Consider the following 9,000-nt stretch of genomic DNA (forward strand, 5'->3'; position numbering starts at 1 on the left):
CAGGGACCCTGAGCCCCCAACATACCCCAACCCCCACCTCTCTCCTGCCCCCCATTTTACCCCCACTCCTCTTCCTGTCTCCTCCCCAGGGACCCTGAGCCAACTACATCACCCAACCCCCACCTCTCTCCTGCCCCCCATTTCCCCTGCACCCCTCTTCTTGTCTCCTCCCCAGGGACCCTGAGCCCCCAACATACCCCAACCCCCACCTCTCTCCTGTCCCCCATTTTACCCCCACTCCTCTTCCTGCCTCTGAGCCCCCCACATACCCCAACCCCCACCTCTCTCCTGCCCCCCATTTTACCCCCACTCCTCTTCCTGCCTCCTCCCCAGGGACCTGGAGCCAACTACATCACCCAATCCCCACCTCTCTCCTGCCCCCCATTTCCCCTGCACCCCTCTTCTTGCCTCCTCCCCAGGGACCCCGAGGCCCCCTCACTCCCTTCCTGCCCCGGGACCCCCCGAACCCCGCGCTTCTCCCAGCCCCCCGCCTCCCCCCGGATCCCGGCCCGGCGCAGAGCTGGCGGCCCCGCAGCCACACGCCGGTGGAGGGCGGCGGCAGGGCGCGCGGGGCGGGCAGGCCCAGGCGGCGGCAGAGGCCGAGGCGCCGCGGGTCCGGCACCGGGTAACAGCAGCTGGCCCGGGCCGCGGAAGGTGAGCAGCGCCCAGCGCCCGCAGCCGCCGCTCCTCGCCCGCCGGGTCGGGGCCGCCCCGCAGCCCGCGCGTGTACACGGGCCCCGCCGGCTCGGAGAGCAGCAGCCAGCCCGCCGCGCCCGGCCCCACGCAGCGCTCCTGCGCCGCCAGCGACTCCGCGTAGGGCAGCCGGCCGGGCCCGCATCGCCCCGCCGCTGCCGGCCAGAATGCCTGCCTGGCTGCCTGGGGGAGCGCGGGGCGGGGGGCGACTCGAGGCGGGGCTGGGAGTGGGGTAGGGCAGGGTGGGGTAGGGCTCAGAGGTGGGGTAGTGGAAGGCAGTGTGGGGTAGGGCTCAGAGGCGGGGAAAGGCAGGGTGGGGTAGGGGTCAGAGGTGGGGTAGGGGAGGCAGTGTGGGGTAGGGCTCAGAGGTGGGGGAAGGCAGGGTGAGATAGGGGTCAGAGGTGGGGTAGTGGAAGGCAGGGTGGGGTAGGGCTCAGAGGCGGGGGAAGGCAGGGTGGGGTAGGAGGCAGAGATGGCACTGGGGTGGAGGCGGGGGGAAGGCAGTGTGAGATAGGGCTCAGAGGTGGGGTAGTGCTCAGAGGTGGGGTAGTGGAAGGCAGGGTGGGGTAGGGCTCAGAGGTGGGGTAGGGGAGGCAGTGTGGGGTAGGGCTCAGAGGCGGGGGAAGGTAGGGTGAGGTAGGGGTCAGAGGTAGGGTAGGGGAAGGTAGGGTGGGGTAGGGGTCAGAGATGGCACTGGGGTGGAGGCGGGGGGAAGGCAGGGTGAGGTAGGGGTCAGAGATGGCACTGGGGTGGAGGCGGGGGGAAGGCAGGGTGAGATAGGGCTCAGAGGTGGGGTAGGGCTCAGAGGTGGGGTAGTGGAAGGCAGGGTGGGGTAGGGCTCAGAGGTGGGGTAGGGGAGGCAGTGTGGGGTAGGGCTCAGAGGCGGGGGAAGGTAGGGTGAGGTAGGGGTCAGAGGTAGGGTAGGGGAAGGTAGGGTGGGGTAGGGGTCAGAGATGGCACTGGGGTGGAGGCGGGGGGAAGGCAGGGTGAGGTAGGGGTCAGAGGTGGGGTAGGGGAGGCAGGGTGGGGTAGGGCTCAGAGGCGGGGGAAGGCAGGGTGAGGTAGGGGTCAGAGATGGGGTAGGGGAAGGTAGGGTGGGGTAGGGGTCAGAGATGGCACTGGGGTGGAGGCGGGGGAAGGCAGGGTGGGATGGGGTCAGAGGTGGGGTAGTGGAAGGCAGGGTGGGGTAGGGTCAGGTGGATCTGGGGGTGGGGTCAGAGGCAGGGGAAGGTAGGGTGGGGTAGTGTTCAGAGATGGCGCTGAGGTGGAGTCGGGGGTGGGGTAGGGGGCAGGGGGTGGAGCTGAGGTTAGGCTGGGATGGGCTGTGAGTTGGGTCAGGTGGGGGAGGGGTTGGGGTGGGGTGTGGGATGCGGTAGGGGACAGAGGAAGGGTAGGGTGAGAGTAGAGGTTAGGTGAAGCTGGGGATAGGGTGGGATGGGGAATCAACGTTGGGGTTGTGTGATGAAGTGGGGGAATTGTCTTGTTTTTTTCTTGTTTTTCCAATGGTTTGCATGCAGAGGGGGCGGGACTCAGTTTCCCTGGGTGTCACTGGTTTAACGAGGTGATGGGAGAGGGAGTTGTTACAGAGGACCAGCTAGGGAACTTAGGACACCAGCCAATGGCCTGGAGAATGGATACCCCAGCGACTGGCGACCTGGTGACCCAGAGGCCCAGCTCAGGAGTCGCAGCCAGTTCTGGCCAGTGGGAGGACAATGGGCTGTAAAGAGAGGACCCCCGGTGACCTAACAAGCCGGTTCCAGCCAGAGGTTGCCAGAGGACGGAAGAGAGGAGAGGAGGCCCAGGCGACCCTGTTTACCTGGAGAGAAGACAATGGACAGAGGCGGGGCTTGAGGGTGGTGATATCAGATGCCCATCTGGGAAGCAGGAGGGCTCTGGGCTGGAGAGGGAGAGCAGGCAGAGCCCACCTGGATGCAGGGGAGACTTGGATGTGCTGTGCTGAGGGAAGCCAGGCTCGAGGGCCCTAAGCGTTTCCTGTGCTATGTTCAGACGCTCAATAAACCTTCCTGTTTTACACTGGCTGAGTGTCACTCCAGTCTAGAGAACAGGGTTACATTATTCCCTTTGGGGAGTGGAGGCCCTGGGGTTCCAGAGCGAGTGGACTCCCTGAGGGGGCTCATGGCAAGAAACAGGTGTGCTAAGGCTCCGAGAGGTGCGGCTCCAGGAGGTGGAGGGGCTTAACCCCCGAGAGAGAGTGGACCCCTGACAAGGGCTGGCACACTGAAGGGGGTTCCTCCCAGGGACCGCACAGGGCCAAGAGTGGGCACGATCTGTGAGTCCGTGACAGGTTGATTTCACATAGAATAGGGATCTGATGCATAAGGAGGGCAGGGGTGGGAGTCTGGGGGTGGAGCAGGAGGTGGGGGGAGCAGGAGGTGGGGTGGGGTGAAGTTAGGTAAAATGTAGTACCCAATACATTATTCTGTGCTCTTAGCCCCATGCCTATATGCCAAGTGTGTGACCCATCAACAGATGAAGCTTTGCTTTCCCCACCATTGCATCACCTCTCTTATTATTTAATTTAAGTGGAATTGATGCTTTCCAGTGGTTTACATGTAATGTCCTTTTAACTGACTCTGGTGAGTTAGAGTCATAGAGATTAAGGCCAGAAGGGACCATCAGATCATCTAGTGTGACCCCCCTGTATATCACAGGCCACCAACACCACCCAGCACGCGTATACTAACCCAGCAACCCAAATTAAACCGAAGTATTCCAGCCCACTGGAGACTAGACTGTTATGTGCCACAGGGAGACAATACAAGGGACAAAGATGCATCAGTGCCTGAGGCCCCTGTAATGGCAGGGACATGATTAAGTGAGATAGACCCAGATATAACTTTGGCAAGTGACCCTCATTCCACGCTGCAGAGGAAGGTGAAAACCCCCCAAGGTCACTGCCAGACTGACCTGTGGAAAAATTCCTTCCCTATCCCACGTATGGCAATCAGTCCCTGAGCATGTGAGCAAGAATAGCACCTGAGAGAGCGTGCTTGGTGCCGCCCACCTCAGAGCCCTGGCCCTCCTTATCCAGTGTCCATTTCCAGCCCAGGCCATCTCTGGTGCTTCAGAGGAAGGAGACAAAAACAAATAAACAAAACAATAAAAAAAACCCAAAACAGAATACATTGGGTGGGGGAGAAAAATAATCCCCTTTTGATCCCTACAGGTGGCTGGCTGAAACCCTGATGAAGGAAACATAAACTGGAAGTGAGCCCTGCCCCTTACCATCAGAAGCAACCCTGCCAGACAATTGCACTCATAAATTTGTCCAGCTCTGTCTTAAAACTCATGAAGTTCCACAACTCCTACTGGGAGCGAGCTGCCCTGGAGATTCTTATACAGTGCACAGCCCCTGTTCTGTGCTCCATTGCACATTAGAACAGTACAGAGAATGGCCAGCAAATCCTAAGAGCAATCCCAGCAGGCACAACTAGTGGGTGCATGGCACATGTGTCAGGTTATCACCGTGCTAGCAGCACAGACTGCTGTTGGCACAGTGCAGGGCCTGTGACTTGTGCAATTGTAAGCCCCGTGAAATGTAGGTTTCATTTCAGGCAGAAGTAAGGAAAGGAGCTTCCCAGCCTGAGAGGGGATATTCCCCACATGACATTTAGTATAGCTTAGTTAATGTTTTTTTTTTTTTAGAAGGCAGCAAAATATATTGTTTGAGTTTTTTCTTAAACAAAAACAAAACTGCAAGCAGCTCATTTCACAGCAACAACTCTACAGCAACACTCCAGTGTTCCCCTTACCCAGCATTCACAAGCACGCTCCAGGAACATACCAACCTGTGATGAGTAACCCTACCATAATAAAACCAGAGCAAAACTCCCCAGCACTCATGAGCAGCCTTATAATAACAAACCCATTTGTACAAAATGGAGCTAAAGAATTTTAATAACAAAATCAAGTCTAGAATTATATTGTAGTTAAACTTACAAATGATTATTGTGAATCATAGAAGATTAGGATTGGAAGAGACCTCAGGAGGTCATCTAGTCCAACCCCCTGCTCAAAGCAGGACCAACACCAACTAAATCATCCCAGCCAGGGCTTTGTCAAGACGGGCCTTAAAAACCTCTAAGGATGGAGATTCTACCACCTCCCTAGGTAACCCATTCCAGTGCTTCACCACCCTCCTAGTGAAATAATGCTTCCTAATATCCAACCTAGACCTCCCCCCTGCAACTCCATCCTCCTTGTAACCCCACTTCAGGTAGTTGAAGGCTATCAAATCCCCCCTCACTCTTCTCTTCTGCAGACTAAACAACCCCAGTTCTCTTCCTCGTAAGTCATGTGCCTCAGCCCCCCCGATAATTTTCGTTGCCCTCCGCTGGACTCTCTCCAATTTGTCCACATCCTTTCTGTAGTGGGGTCCCAAAACTGGATGCAGTACTCCAGGTGTGGCCTCACCAGGGCCGAATAGAGGGGAATAATCACTTCCCTTGATCTGCTGGCAATGCTCCTACTAATGCAGCCCAATATGCCGTTAGCCTTCTTGGCAACAAGGGCACACTGCTGACTCATATCCAGCTTCTCATCCACTGTAATCCCCAGGTCCTTTTCTGCAGAACTACTGCTTAGCCAGTCGGTCCCAGCCTGAACCAGTACATGGGATTCTTCCGTCCAAAGTGCAGGACTCTGCACTTGTCCTTGTTGAACCTCATCAGATTTCTTTTGGCCCAATCCTCCAATTTGTCTAGGTCACTCTGGACCCTATCCCTAGCCTCCCGCGTATCTACCTCTCCCCCCAGCTTAGTGTCATCTATGAACTTCCTGAGGGTGCAATTCATCCCATCATCCAGATCATTAATAAAGATGTTGAACAAAACCGGCCCCAGGTCCGACCCCTGGGGCACTCCGCTTGATACCAGCTGCCAACTAGACATCGAGCCGTTGATCACTACCCATTGAGCCCGACAATGTAGCCAGCTTTCTATCCACCTTATAGTCCATTCATCCAATTCATACTTTTTTAACGTGCTGGCAAGAATACTGTGGGAGACCGTACCAAAAGCTTTGCTAAAGTCAAGATATATCACGTCCACCGCTTTCCCTATATCCACAGAGCCAGTTATCTCATCATAGAAGGCAATCAGGTTGGTCAGGCATGACTTGCCCTTGGTGAATCCATAGTGACTGTTCCTGATCACCTTCCTCTCCTCCAAGGGCTTCAAAATGGTTTCCTTGACCGGTCTGTAGTCCCCTGGGTTCTCCTTCTTCCCTTTTTTAAAGATGGGCACTATATTTGCCTTTTTCCAATAAGAGTAAATAGTTTTAATTATGGTTTGTTTTAAAAATCAGGACTAAGATCCTGAGTGGGTTGAAATTAACCATGTCGGGCCTTTAGAGAATAACCAAATGATCCAATCTTAGCTTTTAAATACTATTCTATAAAATATTCAAATGTCACCGAACTGCTAAATGAGTCAATCATTAAAAACAAAATAAACTGTACCCAGTGAGCTCTTGTAAAGCTGTTGTTTCAAATTATCAATTAGATTAATCATATAAAAGTTACAATTCATGCATTTAGTGTTTATAGAGCTATCAACTGCATTAGTAAACTCTGACTTTATCACAAATCTTATTTTCTGGATATCTACTCTTAGTAATTCTAAACAAATTAGCTCTCACCTCAGCCAACAGCCTTTTTGCAAGTACTACAGTGCGGTTACTGTTGTACTGGAGAAATTGCAAGAAAGGCAGAAGTGAATGATAAGAGGCACTTTCTTCTGTTTACCTACTCCTTTGTTGAAAAGGAGTAAAGGTAACAAAGGTCTACAAGATTAGTGTAGCCTGGGAAAAAGCACCGTCAAATAAACACAGTCGTACTGTGCCAGGTCACGCTCGACCACATTTAGCCAGTTTCTTTAAACAATTGCACTGGCTTGCCTCCATTCAGTTCAGGATCCAGTTTAGTTCAGCACTGCTCTCTTTATCACCAATTCCTGATCTCACTAATTGACTTCAGTGGAGTTACTCGGGATTTACACTACTGCAACTGAGGCTATAGCGCTTCACTGTAGATGCTAGGTACGTAAATGGGAAAAGCCCTTCCCGTCAGTGTAGGTAATCCACCTCCCCCCGAGGCGGAAGATAGATCAACAGAAGAATTCTTCCATCAACGTCGCACTGTCTACACGGGGTGACTTAGGTCAGCTTAACAACACTGCTCAAGGTCGTGGATTTTTCAATCCCCAGACCAATGTAGTTAAACTAAATTAATTTTCTAGTGTAGACCAGGCCTGAGATCAGAATCTGGCTTGCTGTGTCTGCCCTTAGCAGAAGAGATTTGCATATTGTGCCAAGATTTTGTGTGTGTCTGTCTGTATGTATATCAAGTTATTTCCTTTTTTGTGATTAATCATCAAATTTTTGCTGGACATCAAAGCCAAATGCTCTTCCTTTTTGGCTTGCTGTGGTGGTGCATGCGTAAGATCAGGAAAATGGTATGTAATAGGTCTGGGATCCTTTGTAAATAAGAAGCCAAGAATTAGCTTGGTCGTATACTTACAATATTTACTGTCAATATCCGGCTTTTGAAGCCGAGAAGATATGGAGAATTTGCATGGAACACAGCAATAGATGGCTCAATGTTTCTCCAGATATAAGGGCATAATAATTTTTGTAAAGAGTGCGTACAATGTTGCATTTTTCCAGAACATGACTCACCATTCAGGGTAACTGCACCTGTATTTCTCCCCCTCCCCTGAGGTCCAGCAAGGGCACTCACTCTCGGCTTCCCCAGACTGTTGCCTGCGTCTCAGTCCCATTTGAGCAGGGTATGGCTCTGCTGCACAGTTCTCTGCCTTCACTGCAGAGACTAAATAGACTTGCTTGTTTTGTCTTCAGATACTGATAACAGAGAGTTGTTGCAGATATAAGGTAAAAAGCACGACAGTGAAAACATTAAAAACGAGAACAGAACCTCAACCTATACACATGCTAACATGCATTCTGGCAGGCCCTATCCTTCCAACCCTACACTGAGGATTGGGACCCTCTGTGGAACAAAGGTCACATCTGTTTGCTGGATCAGGAAGAAGACCCTGAGTCCATTTAAACGCAGATCATGTATCCAAAAGATTTCTCCTTGTCTCTTGGTCCCTGGAGAATCCAGTTTGAACTAGGATAGGCATATCTCTGCAGGGGGGGTGGTTTCAAAGGGTTGGTAAGGAGGAAGTTCATTAGTATCCTCCTGCTACTAGAGAAGATACATACAATGCCACAATAACATATACACAATTGCATTTTTAATGCAATGTACAAAGGTATTTACCCTAATCCAGTAAGGTTTAGTTTAATTCAGTAAAGTTTAGCTTAATTCCATAAAGTTTGTTCAGGATATTACAGGATCTTGTCAGTCTGCCACAACAGAAGCACACAATGTTATTACCGTAGTGCAGTGATTCTCAAACTTTTGTACTGGTGACCCCTTTCACATAGTAAGCCTTAAGTGCAACCCCCCATATAAATTAAAAACCTGTTTTTATATATTTAACACCATTATAAATGCTGGAGGCAAGGCAGGGCTTGGGTTGGAGGCTGTCAGCTCACTACCCCCCAGGTAATAATCTCATGACCCCCTGAGGGGTCCCGACCCCAGTTTGAGAACCCTGACCATAGTGCCTTCATCTGAGTATCACAATGCACTTTACAAACAACCGTGCCTCTTGAAACCTCTATAATTGTTTTTTATTAAAATAGCGGCGTCCCATTGTGCTAGGCACTTTACCCGAAGTAGAAGTCCTTGCCCTGAGGAGCTTGCCATCAAATTCAAGACATGGATCCACAGAGTATATAACGAAGTAGGAAGGTATAACAAGTAGGAAGGAGCAGGAGAGGGAGGACAAGGGTCACAGCAATGAGAACAAACATTAATATAGGCCAGCTTTGTAAAGCAGGTAACCTCCTCATTTTATACAGCTACTAAATGAGACTCAAAGGGTGAAATCCTGGCTCCATTGAGGTCAATGACAGACCTAAACTGAGCCTTTTAAGAAGAATCCAAATCTCCTTTTAAGAACATCACATCTGAGAAGTGTTGTGACTTCTTGACTCCCTGCACTCAAAGGGCCCCCTTTGTGCCACATTCCAAGCCTGGCAGAGATTCCAATTGCTTCATCCGTCTCTTTATTACTGTTTTTATTGTTTGTATTGCAGTAGCCCCAGACCTGGACTGAGCCCCATTGTGCTAGGTGCTGTACAAACACAGAACAGGAAAAGGATCCTTGCCTGAACGAGTTACAGTTGACGTTTATTTCGCCAACCAGAGCATCTTCA

At 51.6% G+C, this 9,000-nt stretch overlaps 1 long non-coding RNA gene across 1 annotated transcript; it reads left to right on the forward strand.

Annotated features, from left to right (window-relative positions):
• Positions 1-457: 457 nt before the first annotated feature.
• LOC135980248 (uncharacterized) lies at positions 458-2,730 on the forward strand. Its single transcript, XR_010597408.1, has 2 exons — positions 458-654; positions 2,280-2,730. It is a non-coding gene; the product is annotated as an uncharacterized LOC135980248 (long non-coding RNA).
• Positions 2,731-9,000: the final 6,270 nt, after the last annotated feature.

This window comes from Chrysemys picta, unplaced genomic scaffold (genome assembly GCF_011386835.1).
Source record: "Chrysemys picta bellii isolate R12L10 unplaced genomic scaffold, ASM1138683v2 scaf2354, whole genome shotgun sequence".
NCBI lineage: Eukaryota > Metazoa > Chordata > Testudines > Emydidae > Chrysemys > Chrysemys picta.